Here is an 18059-nt window from a genome sequence, read left to right as displayed (position 1 = left end):
GAAATTACTCTAATCATATTATAACTGTATCAGACAAACACTCACCTCTCAGATATCAGATAAAACATCATCCCACTGCATCAGGATATGTGAGGTCTGTTTCAAAGTACTCTGAGAGTAAAGGCTCATCTTTTGTGTGCACACGGGAGAGAGGAAGTACGTGTGTGTGTGGGGGGGGCGGGTTTGGGTGGTTTACGAGGACATTTATTTAGGTTATTATGCTATAAATGTGGTTTGAGGATATTTCTAGTGTGCCCATAATAAAAATCACTTAAAAAACATACTAAACAATGTTTTTTTGAAAATGTAAAAATGCAAATTTTTTTTTTAACAAAGGTCAAAGTGGGTCAAAATCAGACAGACTGAGTAACACAAGGGTAAAGAGGCAAAGCAGAAGGCTACTTATTATCACTTATGCATAAGTGTTGATGATGTATACATTTTTAATTTTAAAGTTTTGCAATCTTTTTGTGCCTCCTTCCAAACACTTTAACCTCTTTCAACCCCACGCACAGATGCGTGGAAGTTGGCTTCGCTTTATGCAAAGCATAATTTAAATTAATTTAAATTGACTGATCTCAGTTCAGAAGACTCTGGGCTGTCAGTAAAGGTTTAAACCTTTAAAATGCTTTCAGAGGCTTTATTTAGGATGAAAATAAGGCGCATTTTAAACCGTTCTGACACCAGTGCAGACAGACAGCACACTTTTAGTCATTTACTAAATAGGGAGCAAAAGAGCATCTTTTAGCTTTCTATGTGCCTAAGTACTTTCTCCTAAATTCTGACCAAAAGTTTCAGGCTGCAGATGATGTTGGGACCACTCAACATGTTTGGAAGAAATGGGGCAATCAGAATTCAGATTCAGAATTTATAATGTTGAACTTTTTATTTTTACATGGTTAGCAGTTATTGGATGATGCTGGCCATTACTTTGAATCAGAATTATTTATGCAAATTTCTGATTGGTAAAGTGCCTCAGCACTGGCTATCACTTGTTTATTTGACAGTGCAGAGAGAACATTGAGGTCTTGTTGCCACAGTAGAAAAAAACACTGTAACATAAAAGTAAAATCAAGTAAAATAATTTTTATTTGTACAGTTTTTTATTTGTGTTTTTCCAAATACACATTATTACAAAGCAGCTTTACAGAAAACCAGCTGTAATGTCTATAACATCTCAAAAACATGAATAACCAACACTCCTGGAAACATCATAAACAATTTGATTAACAATTTGACTTTCTATAGCTTGGTATTATTTAAAATTTCACAACTTAGTTCTGCTGTCCAAATATGTGGACAAACATTTTCAGAAAACGATTTGCTCTAGAATTTATTGATTTATATTTTGCATGTTCATTAGGTGCTACTAGTTACAAATCAAAAAGGAAATGGAAAATTCACACAGCAGTCTTGCTCGGGTCTCAGAAAGTTAAATCAGGTTGCAAGACCAAAAATTCAGTTGTCAAACTTCATAAGACTACATGGGGAAAAATGAAAGAAGGAAAAGGAAATGAAGACAATGAAAATTGGTTTAGAATTATTAAGAGAGGACAGAAACTTTTGCAGAACAGATGACATTAGTTTTGTTTGTTTTTTAGACAAATATAATTTGTGCCTACATATAAACTCTACATAACAAAAAGTTTACTTTTTTAAATGGATAGTGACAGTAAAACTGCCGACAAGTGTTCAGCACACATGGAAATGCCTTCAAAACAGTTTAAAAAGTATCAGCCAACACATCATGAAGTTGTTTGAAGGAATTCCCAGGGTGTGCAGAACTCTAATCTAGGCAAAAGGTAGCTTTGAAGAAGCTAAAATATAAGATAATATTGATTTGTTTAACATTTTTGACACTACATAATTTCCATACTTTCGGTGTGTTATTTCATAGTTTTGATGCCTTTACTATTATTTTATTATTATATTAAAATGTGATGTGGAAATGGTAATGTCAGGAATAGAGTTTTAAAAAAAAAGGATTTATTAACACAAAAAGGGCAAAAAACAAACCAAAACTGCCACAAGGGCGAAAAAACAAACATAAAATACCCCGTAGGGGAAAAAGGTAATTCAATGTTGGGGAAGAAGGCAGCAGGGAACAGGACCGACTGGACCGGGTAGGAATGAACAGAACAGGAAACTAGACTGACCGACAGACTGACTGGAATAAACAAACAAATACACAAGACCGACTGGAAATCATGACCGGAAAAACAAGACACACAAGACTGTAAACAAGACGAACTGGCCCTGAACAGCAAACACGAGGAGACTAAAATAGGGGGAGAAATCAAACGGGTTAACAGGGGACAGGTGAGGCAAATTAAATAATAATTAGCAAACAAGGAGGCGGGGTATGACGTAAGACAGAGAGACACGTGGCGATACAGAAACAAAACAAAGCCACGTGCTCTCACAAGACAAAACACCAGAATGGCATGAGCGCACATTGCCAACCGACAAACAAGATGAGAAAATGCGTAGCAACGCCAAACAAAGCAATGCCACGCATTCTCACACTAAAAGAAACTTGAGTGTACATCGCGAGGCAAACGCCACACGATGCACGCAAATGGCGACAAAAACAAGACAGGACACCTGTGCGACACAGGCGCGCAACACGAGCGCAACGCATACCCATGTTCATGAGAGACGGACAAACTATTGATGCAAGTGCATGCTGCCAAGATAACATAAGCGCAATGCACTCACGTCAATAACAGACAGACATGGAGCACGAGTGTCCGGATCCCGACACAGACTGAAACCGAACCAGACAGAAAGTCAGGACCCAGACACCATACTCCAGACATGAAACAAGACAGATCGAAGAGCCCACAGCAGGGAATACAACCGAAACCGTGCACTCACGAAACACAAGACAGACATGGGATGATGATGCAACAGTCCTGACAGACAAAAACCCAGACTGACAAACTGACAGATTGACAGGACCATGACAGGTAATAATAAAAATAAGTAGGTGTCCAAACCTTTGATTATTTGAAAAAACAAAAGAAGCGTCACACCCTTAGATAATTTCAATTTAATTTAAAATGAGACAAAATTTGACAATAATACCACTCGATTTTTTCAATATAATTTTTTGAGTAGCAAATAGTATTTATAATATATAATATAAAATAAATTATAAAAATATAAAATAATATAATATAAAAAATTTTATGCCTGTTCTATATTCTCCTAGCTTTACATGAATTAACGTCAACAATGTAGTGTTAAGCACTAACATGAAAACAAATGTTTTCCAAAACAATCTTCTGTAAATTAATTGTTACTGCGAACATCTGTATTGTGTTTACTGTCGATTCACATGGGATAAGCAATGTTGCAGAGATAGGTGAGTCTTCTGCATTTACACACTGCGATCACATGTAATTGAAAGGGCTCACATGCTGAACAGTACAGATTTGCTTGCTTTTTATTAGGGATGAACCGATCCGATACCTGGATCGGTATCGGCTCCGATACTGAAGCTTTTAGAAGGATCGGGTATCGGTCCGACGAGCCCGATCCAAATCCGATACTGTGTTTTAGTCATGTTTCGGTAATGTCAAGCTCCAAAAATGACATGAAAGAACCATAAAAACACCATTAAAGCAGCTCATATGACTCGTGCATTTTATTCAAAGCCACCTGAAGATGTGCGAAAGCTCTGTGAATCACAAAAGGCTGTATTTAATAAGTAAATATATAGTATGCGCAGCGCCAGTGCGTTAGTGAATAACGCTGCTCTGTTGACACAAACTTACGCACAAGCTGGTGATGCACTCGCTGGTATTTTTAGCCTTCACAGCGGTGCGCAATATTTGAGCGCTACTCAAGAACATCATCTCAGATGTAGATGCTAAATAGTTCGGTTCAATTATAATATGCATTCAGAACGGCACTGGAGGTGCATTTTACCAGAATTTGAATAAGAAGCGAATTAAACTACTGTCAACAAACAGACACATACAGGAATTCCTGGAGAGTTCAGAATGTCAAATTAAAAGTGTGAGGGTTTAAAAAGTGCACGATTTAAATATATTACTGTTGTATTTAAAATTACAATTAAAAGTCAATAATAATAATAATATTAATAACAATTTATTATTATTATTATTGTCATCATTAGTATTAGTTTACAATTTATAACAATATTTAAGTTGAATGGGTTCCAAAAAATAACTGTGTAAATGAAAAGTGAACTGATGTCTTACAACTAAATTGAACAAAAAAGAGATCTGAATCCTTTAAAGTCCAGATGCAAGTTTAAATATAATTTTTTTTTTTATTGCTGCTACATTATCCAGTATACTAGTTAATAATAAAGTGTTTCTTAATAAGCTATACATTTATATTGAAATAATGTGTAGTTAGAGGTTTGTGTTTCTTTACATATTAAAGAGTACTCCCAATTAATTCCACACAATAATGTAAAGATATTCTAAACTGATTATGCAAAAAAACAACACTGGTATCGCTTGGGATCGGTATCGGCCAATACTGAGATTTCCGATATCGGAATCGGATCGCAAAGGAAAAAGATGTATTGGTACATCCCTACTTTTTACAAGCATGGGATTAGTATTTTATTGCCCATTTCATTGAAGGTAATAGATGCTGTAATCTTTACCGGTCCATAAAAAGTCTGGAAAAAATACTGACAGTGGATGAATTGCATGGGATTAAAATCACAGAGAAACTCTTGTATATATTACATTAACCCACGTCCCCAAATAAAGCTAATCTTCTATGAATAGGGCTTTAATCTGATATAAATCAATCCAAAGACATTTCAGTGAACTGAACGCAGCAGTTTTCTGTCATTAGCTTTAGATGAACTCATTAATCAAGACTACCAAAACCCATCAGATTCCAGAAACATTACTTCTAAAAACCCAATCTCAGCATACGCTCACAAACTTCTTCTTTATGAGTTTAGCTCAGACTATGCTGAAAAATGTGACTAACTTAAACATTTTCTTTTCCCCAAACCTTAATGACTTCCTTTTTGAAGTGGGATACAAAAGGAGATGAGACAGAATGTTAGTCTCAGTCACCATTCACTTTCATAGCATTTTTCTTCCACACAATAAAAGTGAAGGGTCACTGAGGATGACAGTCCCAAACATTCTGCATAACATCTCTTTTGTGTTCTATGGAAGAAAGAAAGCCCTGCAGGTTTAGAGCGATATGAGGGTGAGTATGATGTTAGGTTGATCTAATCCTTTAAACTACATGCTTGGGTTCCCATCAGGAGACTGACCTTTCCATATCCATCACAACACATTCTTCCATACTAGCTAATTCACACAAATATGCTGTTTAATAAGGCCTCACTGTGGGGATTCGAGATTAGTGACAATACTGGAGCACTGTAGGAGCCTGACATCATAAGACCACTGCCCTGGGCACTATGCTGGGAGGTTTAACACACCACAGTTCACCTCTGCAGGGAAGTGCAGGGCAAACCAGTAATTTACAGTGAACTGCAGTGAATGAGGAATTTCTTTAGAACTGAATATATCCATAGGGTCTCTTGGATGTGTATCAGTTAAACACAACAGAGACCCCATGGGAAGAAAGGGGGCATTTGAGGTATCTGAAAAGCTTCTGAGAGCAGAAGAGTGAGGGTTTGAATCCAGACTGACCCGGATTGCAGAGTGAAATGTAGGCCTACTGCAGCACAGCCAGGGAGATTTATAGGTGTGTATCCACCAAAAAATCTCGGGAGATGTGGCACAATTAAAAGGAGGCGTTCAATGAGAACGAGCTTGTAGACATCACATTTTGGAGGATCTTCAGAACCACTGGATCAGATCAGCACTTCAAAGCTGTAATGTATGTGAGCTACTTTAACTTGCTCTAATTCCACATATTAACCAGCCTTTGTGAGGCCAGGATTATGTACTGCAACTGCCACTCACGCAGTTCAAATAATTATAATAGGTCAATGGAAAAATATAATGTGAAAGGTATCAGCATTTTTCAAAATTTCAAAATTTAAAGGAGTCATGACATTTTTTTCATGTTCGTTAATGTTCACTTGTAATATTAGTAAAGATTTTGCAAAACATGATCAGACGATCACAATGGGGAGGAAGTAGAGAACGAGTCATTTTGGCAGCTTGGTTTCAACAAATGCTCTTTTTGCAGTGAGAAGTAAGTTTTGAGTTGAACCTGTTATTTGTTAAAAGATCAAGGAAAACTGGATTCCTCATGTCATGACCTCTTTAAAAGATTAAATTTTTAATGTAACTTTTAAGGACAAAGATACAGAGGAATTGACGGTTTGCAGAAATAATTAAAATACCATCTGTCTAAATGGTATTTCAACATTATATTGGCCAACATGAGCGAGAGAATGAGATAATTAGAGGGAGAAGCTAAAAATAATTGTGAGAACATTCTAGTTTGAGTCACATCCTGCACTGATTCAACAACATGCTCAAATTTCTTCATACTTGTGTTTAAGAAGTGTCCAAAATCATGAGTGCAGTCATGTTTGCGTTTGTAAGGTGTCAAGTCATGTATATGCAGAGTCCAAAACTCAAAAAATAGCAGAGCACCAAAAAAATATGTGGAAAAGGCTGAGCTGTAACATTTGTTTACAAAAAACAACATCATGCATGGTTTAAAAAATAACAGTCTGATTGTTTTATAAGACGTGAGTGAATCAAATCACTGTTTCAAGTATACTCAAGAAAAGGTCAGTAACCAGTTGATTATTCTGTCATCCCTCTTGAAACTTGGTAATGCGTAACGTCACTTGATCCTTTTGTGATTAGACACCCATGACACTGTAGGTGCCAGCTAGGTGTGATGTCCTCACACTTTTAATTATGGCAAACTGACAAGATCTTAATTATGCAAGCCCTACAATGGGATAGGCTTGGCTTATGAAAGTATCAAATGGAAGCTTTTTCCTGCAGAAACATCCAGCTCAGTCTGTGGCCAATAAGTGTTATTATTACACGGCTCTCTGAAATACTCGACTCTGATTGGTCAATGGCACCATCTAGCAGTCTGATATTTCTCAGTAACAACCGCACATCCACATATCAGACCGCTCATCCGGGTACTGTGAGCCACCTTTCCTGCTTCTCGGATCACTGTGCATTATCTACAAGTAAGCTAATAAAATAATTTCAATTCAAATCAATGCTTCATGTGCATTTATATATTTATTTGGCAAGTAGTCTTGTAATAAGATGCATAATGCAGGGCTCGACAATAAGGACTGCCCAATGGCCCGGGGCCATTGTGAGAGAGATTCAGGCTAGTTGCTAGAACTGTCACTTGCCCGATCGGGCCGGTGCTGCATTTCTAACATTAGTGCAAGAAAACAACAAGTGAGAGAGCACAACAATTACACTGAGCGAACCAAGTATTCTAACCGAGGAGCGAGCGCAATTCTATTTAGCTCGCAAAGATGCGTGAGCGCATAATATGCTGGACGCGCCAAGGCACAGTCACGTGCAGACACCGAACGCACTCTCCTAGCACTGTCCTCGCTCTTTTCCAAGTGTCTTAGCAGCAGCTATTACCAATGTGTAGAAAATAGAAGGAAAAAAAAAACACTTAATGAATTTCGTAGTGGGATTTAACGTCTTGTGCAACATTTTAAGTATCCCCCCACATTCCGTCTTCACAGTGTGTGAAATCCCCACATTTTTCGTTGGTGAAAAGCAGTAATCCACACATTGGAAAACAAAAAATCAAAAGTTTCATTCTATAGGACTGAAAATCCATGTCTCTCCATTCATATGTCTCATCATCATCTCTCTCCATGCAGCGTAGACTGTTTAACATGCATGTGCTCTCGTAAAGGGACAGAGCGCTAGTTTTATTCCCACTTTAAAAAAACAAACACATTTTCTCTCATTAATTCGCCTTTAGAGATGAAGCGCCAAATGAAACGTAATAAACTTTGTTAAACCCCAGTTATACACGTGTCTGGAAATCACGAGCTGCTCAGTATCCAAAATGTAAGTATAGATTTAATTAGGTTAGTTTCAAAACGTAAACATTAATTTACATGATAATGGTGTTTGATATGAAAAGAAGCAAGATCACTATGGCTATTTGGCTATTATTATCAGAGCTGTTCAGCTGCAGGGTGAAGATGAATATTCAAACAGTCTACTTCATATCATCCTCATGAAACACCAGTTACATGTCTCATTTCTGGACCATACAGGTATTTTTGTTTTTGTGCTTTGAGCATCAGTCTGTGTTGGTCTTGTTTGGGTTGTCTGATTTCATGTTATATACACATTGTTAATTCGCAGATTAGGCCTAATATCTCCCTAATGTATATTACACTTCACAACCGATTTGGTAGCAAGTCTCTTCTCAGGGATTCATATGTTTATTACATGCAGACAATAATCACATCTTTAACTCAGTGATTAAATCTTTGATCCTGTGTGTGAATACACTACACATGGGCAAAAGTTGCATGACAGCATGACTAAACGGGTGACCGAAAACCCACCATCTCCACCACAGAACTCTTCACTTAAAAGCACGTGTAAATGGCAGGACGGCTGAGGTTAATATGATGTATTTATGAATTTATATCTGTAAAGCGCTTATATGGGATTACATAAGGCATAAATCATATATTGCAAATTATAAATGTGATTCAGTTTGGTGGGACATTGTCTTAAAAACAGCTATTTGTCATTTTTGTTTTGGGGCCAGTGAAAATTTTGGCAGGGCCAGTAAAAATCTGAAGCACTGGCCTGACCGGGCCAGTAGAAAAAATCCTTAGCATTGAGCCCTGATAATGAGCAGTCAGGAGGTTATTAATTTCAAAATAAACACAGACGGAACTCTGAACGCAAACTGGAAGTGGATTTCAGCTGTTTAACGATTTATTTCTTCTCACATAATTACATAATTTCAACGCAAATCAATATTTTTATGTCCATGTATTTATTTATTTGGTTAGTAGCCATGTAATAAGCGGGATAATGTACAGTCAGTCACTTGTTATCGCAAAATGAAGCCTGACAGGGTGATCAGGACCCTGAAGCAAATCGGAGGGGTCTTGTATCATCCTAAAGGGGTTTATTTTGCAATAAAAATAAAATGTAACTTTAAATTAAAAGTCATTTTAGTGCATGTGTATTATTTCACTAGATACAGGAGCTGATGTTTGGAATCCAGGATTTAGAAGCAGTCTGTTCTATTGAATTCTGTTCTTAAATGACTTGTTTGGTTGAAAAAAAAAAAAAAAAGGCAAAATAAAAAAGAGGAAATAGAACAGACTTCTTAGAAAACCTGGATACCAAACATCAGCAGCTGTATCTAGTGAACTAATACACACGCACTAAAATGACTTTTAATGAGAATTACAATTGTATTGTTTATAACAATCGGTTAATAACACTTATTGGCCACAGACTGTGCGGGATGTGTCTACAGGAAAAGGCGTCCACTTGATACTTTAATTAAACCAAGCTTATTCCTTTTTAAGAACAGAATTCCTATTTATAACAATAGCCTATAAAAGTTAATTCTGTAAAAGAATACATGCTTGCAGTTGCAATGCACACTTTTATTTGTTAAAAACGAAGGGATACCAAAAAGAGAACAGAGAATCAGAGTTGATAAGAGAGAGAAATAGCATGAGCAAGACAGTGTGAGAGAAACATTTTGCTTCAAAGGATAAATCTTATTTATCCTTTGTGACTTGAACAATCAGCTGACTAAGAAAAAGAAATAATCAGAGCAAGAGCAAGAGAGACAGGCCCTATGTGGAATTAGAGCAACAGAGACATGCCCTACTGTTTTTCAGTTACATTACTACATTCAGGTGACAACCTTGTGTTTTGTGACTGTCAATCTGCTGGTTTGTTAACATGGTTTGCACTCTCAGCTCCATCTCTTTCATTTTGCTGTTCTCTCTAGACTTAGTTATGCAGGGAGGAGTTCGTTCAAACGTTTAAGTGAAAAGTGTCTGCTGACAAATTGTGATTCAACAAACTGATCTCACAGTGAATATCGGAAACAGAAGGTTGACTTTTCTTTAGCTAAAATCAGTCTGTGCTTACTGAAATGCGAAACACTGCCCCCATTTGCCAAAGCTGTGTGTTGTTGAGCATATGGGCAAGTATAAGCTCCATTTTCTGGGTGTAATGTCTACAGAGGGGCACCAAAAGTGAGTTGTGAAGCAAGTTGTTTTGAGCTATAATGCAGTGAAGTAGAATGCATATTTCATAAACTGTACCCCCAACCCAAACCCTAAACCTGAACCTGACCATCAGTGGAGTAAAAATGTAATGTTAGAGGGGAAAACGCAACATCAGAATTGAGGTTGTCACTGATTATGCAAACCAGATTACTTCCTGGTTTCAACGCAGGACTTGAACCCTGGTCTCCCACTCTGATTACGCAACGTGCCTTTGGTCACGCCACAAGGGAAGATAAACATGCTGGACCTGATGTATACATTTCTGATAAGAGATGCCGCTTGTCAGTGAGTCGGCATAATATGGCCGATCCTAGGATACCAGATGCCGACATCTTGTGTGATCACAATGGATTTAAACAAAGAGGAAAAACCAGCTGGAAAACTGAAGCTTTAATCAAAATGCAATCATTATGTCTCTTAGCTTAGACTGTAGAGAGATAAAAATAATGATTTTCATTAGGGGTGGATTGAATGACAAAATACGTATATGGTAACAGGTAAGAAAAATACTCAAAACAGTAAAATTAATGTCATAAAACAAATACCTCAACAACGTTTAAGAGTCAGTATTGAAAGTAACAGCTGACAGCATGCAAAACCCTCTTTGAAAAGTTGCTCACATTGATCCCTTTATAAGCACCACTGCTACAAAATATTAAAACTCACTAATCACAAGAAAACATGAATTGAACATGAACTGAAGCCGATTTGTTGCTTGATATCTCACAGATTAATTGAAATGATGACATGATGAAACATAAAAGCACTTCATTATAATGAGACATTGTTTAAATTAACTGTCTAATAGGATCTATTCCTTTAACTTCTCTGTGTGATATTTAAGCAAGTCAAAGCCAGGCATATAAACTGATTTGTTTAAACAAAGCATTCCACTCAAAAGAGGCTTCTGCTGCCCAACAGTCTGTGAGGTCACACTCCAGTTTGAGTTCCTCAAAACGCATACAAAGACATGGAAATCAGTGCTGTAAACTCAAATATCCAGAATATCATTAGAACTGTTTAGATAAACATGTGTCCTGAATATGTTTGAATAAATATGGATAAGTCTGTAAAAAATGAATGGGAATAATATAATGGTGTAGTTCTACTATGAATTCAGCAAATGGGGTGAAACTGCTATATAGTACTAATCTGCAAAGGCAAAACTACACAATTTCAAATCACAAAATTGAGTTATGACAGAAATCCTGGGACAGTCTCTGCTCAACAACGCTCAGATTCAGTGAAAACAAAGACTTAATATTTCATACAAAAACTTAAAGAAAAAAACGACATACAACATAGTCTCATGACAACTGGTAAAAATTCAAACAAGATGACGAAACCGTAAAATAAGCATATGACTTTAATCCAATTGACACCATCCAATCAACAAACAGAATTTCAAATCAATACAATATGGCATCACATTTTTGCTAGCCTCCTATCCAACACTTTATTTTAAGAAAGAAATCATCTATGAACAAATTTGGTTATTCATTCCATTTTATGCAATACAAATGACTGATGTACAGTATGTCAATAACTTGTAATACAACTTGTTACACAAAGGTTATTTTCTGATTCAAATAATGGTTAATTTTGGATTTTTGGATTGTGGGTTAGGTGCTTAAACTGTTTGCTGGTTCATTTCTTTTTCTCTATCTCTTCGAGTAAAATTGTACGTTTTTGACAAAATGGGAGTAAAAGTTGTACGTGTTTTCTTGTAATTTCGCCGTCTTTATTATTAGTCTATGACTTGTCATTAAACTGGGTTGGACTATTTTATAGTCCACATTTGACTGGATAATCAAAAAAACTTTGAAGCCATTTTTTCAGTTTCCGTTTTGGTGAAGTTATTAAAAAGATAGTTCACCCAAAAATGAAAATTCTCTCATTATTTACTCACCCTAATGATATCCCAGGTGTGTATTACTTTCTTTCTTCACCAGAACACATTTGAAGAAAAACAGAAAAATTGCTTACCTCAGTAGGTCCTTAAAATGCAAGTGAATGGAGATTTCTCTTTTGAAGCTCCAAAAAGCACAGACAGTCAGCATAAACGTCATTGCTACGAATACAGTGGTTAAATTAATGTCTTCTAAAGCGACACAATAGCTTTTGGTGTGAAAAAAGATAAATATTTAAGTACTTTTTAACTATAATCCAATGGTTCATGAGAGGGTGGAGTCCAACGGTCTCTCGTGTGACGTATTTGCGTTGCCATGAGGGCCTTTCCCACTGGTGATACTAAAGCCTGTTTTAGGTACTTTTTCCCAGGTCTAGTGCTTTTCGTCGCTTTCGCACCTAAGGAACTATAGTTCCACAGCCACTGTTAGTAAACAAACTAGCTGCTAGCCTGCTACTCAGAGGATTGCACTAATTTTACAAATCTCTTAACAGAAATAACATATAACAAACAATGTTATAAAAAATATGTGTGTGTGTGACTTCATCTGGAGATATTATATGAGTTTTCATCGCATCTGTACTGTGTGACTATACAGAAAAAAATTGATTTCTGGATTACTATATCGGCTTTTTCCTGGGATGACGGATATAAATAATCAGATGTTTATCGAGAGTGGGTTTACTTTATTGTACACTAAACCGTCATTAAATCTGGTTTACATGAGGGAAGTATTGCGTGCCTGTTACTGCGTGGTTAACTTGCATCAAGACGTCTTTTTTAAGTCAGTGAGTGAGTATTTCAGTACAGTAATTTATGCTATAATTATGAGTCATAAAAGCCTTTATTGTAAAAGACTGTGTTGATAAATAGGTTTATAATGCATTTTCAACATGTTGTTCACTGAGTTCAGCGTGTGCTCCATAGTTAAAGCGTGCTTTCACCGCCCAGTTTAAACTGTAACCTGAAGACACAAGCTGGGTCCGAAAACTGGAAAATGCTGCCTTCGGAGGCTGTATAAGGATGAATGAAGATAGTACGAAATAAGGTTCTTTTTAAACTGTTCAGAGAGTTCCATTCATCCAAAAACACTGTTGTTTAAACCATTAACTGATAAGGCAGCTGCCTTCATTTTCCGATGCAGCCACAATTCATATAAAACAGCCCTAAACAAACAAAAGTGTAGCTCCGATCACGGCGTCCTCTGTCAGTGTTGTTGATTTTGTTGTTGTTGTTGCTAATGAAATGCGTGTGCAAATAACGTCAGAAAAAATGTCGATAATAGATGTCGTCACTATGGTGGTTCCTTTTGTGAATGCGAATGCAACAGGGGAAAAGTCTCCTCAGATGTTCCGTTCCTCGTAAGAGTTCTCATCTAGAAAGTTACTGAGGGAAAGTACTAGGACTGCAGGTGGGAAAGGGCCTGTTGATACAGATGTAATCTGAGGCATCCAGGATGAGCACACAAAAGCACCACTGTGACTAGGGGTGCACCGATCGATCGGCCACCGACAGAAATCGGCCAATCTTCATCTTAAATCAGTGATCGGCAATCTTGCCTAGAATCAGGGCCGATATCTTTTCACACATACACTTCTACTCTAATAAATGAGCGCTTGCTCAGCCCTTGAAGCAAGACAGAGTGGCCTTTGGAGGGTGAGTTCATGGCAGTTCTAAGCATTCACGAATTTAAACTTTCAGACATGATGTAATTCACATAAATATTCAGTTTTTAAAAATGTGTACGAATTACATGTGTATGAATATTAAGTTGCCCATTACAGTAGTAATTCTGACTCGCTGCACTGTGAGCAGGAAGAGGATAAAGAGGATGCTAATGGGTATAAAAAACAAATTAACTTACAAATAAACATGCAAATACAGATCTGAGTACACGTGACAATCAGATGCTGTGTGGAGCGATAGAGACTGTTTGAGTGATCATGAGCACTTTCAGCTTCACTCTCTTCAAAATGAGCGCTCTCAGTGTCAATCAAACATGTGCTGTACAGGTGCTCTCAATATCTCATCATCAGTCACTCATCTCAGCGCTCTTCTGTGAGTATCCCAATTTAAATCAGATTAATGTTGGTCACAATACCACTAATCACAGCAGTTACATTTTAATGTAAACGGCACTGCATCTTCATGCATTCACTAAATAATTAGTGATTTGTGTTACAGCAAAACGCCAAAGACAGCAAACAAATCATAGATATGAATGATTTCTCACTGGAGCAGATTTAGAACTTGTAATGTATATGTCTTTCTTATTTTTGAGCATATGTCTACTGTGTGTGATGCTCTCATGGTTTTTACTTGTTGCCAGTATGTCACAATGACCTTTTGATATTGACAACAGAACTATTCATAACTGTTTTCAATACAAATAAATGTTAGCAATTCACAGTTAATGTCATATTAATGTAATTTTGGTAACACTTAATAAAAAGGTTTCATTTCTTTAACATTAGTGTATCATGAACAAACAATGAACAATATATTTTTAAAGCCTTTTTTAATTATAATGTTAGTTAATACAAATACAATTGTTCATTGTTAGTTCATGTTAGTTCATAGTGCATTAACTAATGTTAACTAATACAACTTTTGATTTTAAAATGTGTTAGTTTATGTTGTAACTAACATTAGGTTCATTAGGTCATGTTAACTACAGTAATGTTGTTAAATAATGTTAACAAATGGAAACTTTTTGTAGTGTTACCATAATTTTACTGTGTGGGGCATAAACATATAACTGCACAATATAACTTGCAAAAGTGTGGCAAAAGGCACTTAAAAAAAAAAAAAAATTGGTATCGGTATCAGCCGATCTTAGTGTTAAAAATTGTAGATCGTATCGGCCTCAAATTTCCTGATCGGTGCACCACTAATTTTGAGTAATGAAACAGAACAATACAGATAATACAGTGCAATACAGTGTTCTTCCTCACTTGTAAACAGCGCTGCTCTTCCGGCTGTGACGCACTGGCCTCAGTTCTCACGTGTTTCAAATACAAATGTGATTAAGTCACGCGCATACTGCTGCTCACAGGAAGCATGATTTAGAGTTAAAAAAGTACTTAAATATTTATCTTTTTCGCACCAAAAGTGATCGTATCGCTTCAGAATGCATTAATTTAACAGCTGGTGTCGTATGGATGATGTTTATGCTGACTGTCTGTGATTTTTGGAGCTTCAAAAGATAAATCTCCATCCGCTTGCATTTTAAGGACCTTCTGAGCTAAGATATTTTTCTGTTTTTCTTTAAATGTGTTCTGATGAAGAAAGAAAGTCATACACACCAGGGATATCATGAGGGTAAGTAAATAATGAGAGAATTTTCATTTTTGGGTGACCTATCCCTTTAAGATTTGGTTTTGTAGGGCCAAATCCTAGTTAGTATCCATCACTGACCACACAAAGCCCTGCTCACACTTCATATTACACTATGTGATTGCATATTTATGCATCTTTTACACACATTACCCTGATACCCAAAGAAGCACTTAGTAAATGTGAATGATTCATAACAAATGACAAAACAAGAACATACCTTACTCTTTCAAGAACCACAGAAAGACCATGGGTTGAACATGGATTGGCTATAGACCTTGGGTGCATGTAAGAAAACAAGTGTGCATCTCACAATGTGTGGCTGCAAGACTATAAGTTTTGTACAAGTGTATCAGTAATTCAGAGAGAGGTTGAGTCATGGCTTAAACTCCAACTGGTCCATCCTATTGTTGATGGTTGTAGTTTTAGATCTAGCCATGTTCTGTCTTTATAAGGAAATGCCATAGAACTGATAAGAGGCAAGTTAATTCATTAGCAAACCAGAATTCATGCAAGATGACAATAGATAAGCATCCACAGGTGAACTCGAGGTTTCGGTATGCACCGGAAGATTTCTCAGGGCATGTTTTGCTGTTCATACCAGCACAACTGACTTTGTCATTTAGCTGCTGCATTTATCCAAAGCAATTAAAAGTACATTTATTACTGAGGAATTAAGCAATTTGAATCAACAAAATCTTTCGCTACACATTATCTCCATGAAAACAAGGCAAAACGCTTAAAATGTCAAGGCTGCATCACATGAGTCAATGATGACGTCAGACAGGCATCAGTGTGGTTGGCATGAACAGGCATGAACCAGCAGCAATGCTTTGTTACCCACTTCTCACCCCATCTATCACATGAGCACGAAACTTACAATCCATCTCAAAGAAATGGACATAAAATAAGCATCTGGCCTTTATTTAGTCAACAAAGTAAGGAATGAGTTTTTCACCACACTGATGGATACATTACAGGCCAAAAAACCGGTACCGGTATTTCCACGCTGTTTTGGAAAAATGCATCAATTCACCAATCAGTTACATCTCTGCCGCGTAAACACTTAAGTCATTCAATTAGTTAAACGTGGAGTTTTAGAGCCATTCTCGTTATGCACGTGTTATAACACCTTAATAAATTGATACTGAGGATCGGCCATGTGGGCTGCCTTCAGAAGTCAAATCAGAAGCTTTATTCGCTATAGGATTAAAAAATGACACGCTGAGAACACGTGGTTCTTTAAAAGAGGCAGTGTCTCAGCATTTCTTTCAAGTAGCGGCAGACCAATAGTGCTGAAGGCCATCCTCGACATGGTGCCCAAATGTCAGAACCGACCAAGAAAATACAATAAATACTCATATAACAGCGATGTCTTCACAGCAGTGAAAAACGAGAACGATTAAAAGCATTTCTAAGCAGCACTTCTATACAGTACATCGCATCTCTGGCACTGGGATCCTGGAATATCGATGGGATGCGACCAGAAGGGCATTATCTTATTCTGTTATGTCTACTGTTGTTGTAAAAATATATGTGTATAATTAAAATTACACAAATTGTCTCATAATACAGAAACAGCCATTAAAGCTCACCTTTCCACGTAGACAAAATAACCGTTTTCTTCCTCTGTAACTTGCCCTTCTGTTCTGTTACGCCTTGGTATACCTCGTAAGCGAGTGTCCTACTTTATCACTGCTGAGAGTAAACACAGGAATTGCGAGCTTCTCTCATTAAAGACCTTCAGCAGAACAGAGGCTTCTCGCCAGGCGATGTTATGTATGATGAGCAGAAGGCAAGTGGCACTATTTTTCCTGTTACATAGCTCACACAGCGGACATACACAGCGCACACGGGCACTGTGGCATATCAACGCATGCTCAAAACAATCTCTGACGTCACAATCCCACGAAATCCCGCCTTTCTGATGACTCTTGGCCAATAGAATTATTCGGAGGTGATGACGCAGCACCCCAGCGATCTCTTTTGCCGGTGTCCCGCCCGGTGTTGCCATAAGCCCGCATACTGCAACCTCCTTCACACGCCCCCTATCTGTATCCACCTTATTTTTTAGCAAAACTAGGGCGCCGCCATTATCTACCTTGAATGTGGACCACTTCCGGCATAAGCCACTTTCAGCTATTTTAGCTATACAGAAATACTACATTATGCTGCTTTATATTACAGGCTGGCAATAAATGTAGACATATTATTATCATTAATTACGATTTTCATAAACTCATTGGTTTTGAGCGCATATAGTTTTACCGTTTATCGATTTTGCCATCGTTTAATGATCACACACTGTTGCACTGGCAGAATGAATGAAATCAGGCACTGGCAGGGACAGTCCTGGGCGCCGTCAGACACGAGAGAAGAAAGATGCCGGGAAAATACTGCTTCAACTTTATTTGCACCAAAACTGCATCTTGTTTCATCATGGCAAAATAATAAACGCATTTTACTCTCCGTTCTTGTCAGAGAGCATTCTCTCTTTCTTAGCGGTGTATAGTAAACAGACACGCAGATCAGGCATTCAGCATGGCTTTTGAAACATCGCCTTTGAAAATAAATAAATAAAGACATCATCGGAGGTTATAC

The 18059-nt window shown here is 37.2% G+C and overlaps 1 protein-coding gene across 3 annotated transcripts in view; it reads right to left on the bottom strand.

Moving 5' to 3' along the window:
* The window catches only part of slc23a2 (solute carrier family 23 member 2), a 65458-nt gene extending 48138 nt beyond the window's left edge, over positions 1–17320 (bottom strand). For 2 of the 3 annotated variants that reach the window (XM_051669059.1, XM_051669061.1), the window contains exon 1: positions 17054–17320. The gene's annotated coding sequence lies outside the window, so the exon portion shown is untranslated. Of the gene's footprint in view, positions 1–15678; positions 15736–17053 lie in introns of all 3 variants that reach the window. The other variant, XM_051669060.1, reaches the window with a different exon arrangement.
* Positions 17321–18059: the final 739 nt, after the last annotated feature.

Source organism: Myxocyprinus asiaticus, chromosome 33 (assembly GCF_019703515.2).
Source record: "Myxocyprinus asiaticus isolate MX2 ecotype Aquarium Trade chromosome 33, UBuf_Myxa_2, whole genome shotgun sequence".
Classification (NCBI taxonomy): Eukaryota; Metazoa; Chordata; class Actinopteri; order Cypriniformes; family Catostomidae; genus Myxocyprinus; species Myxocyprinus asiaticus.
Note: the sequence above shows the minus strand (reverse complement) of the source record. Positions and strands in the feature narration are given on the sequence as shown.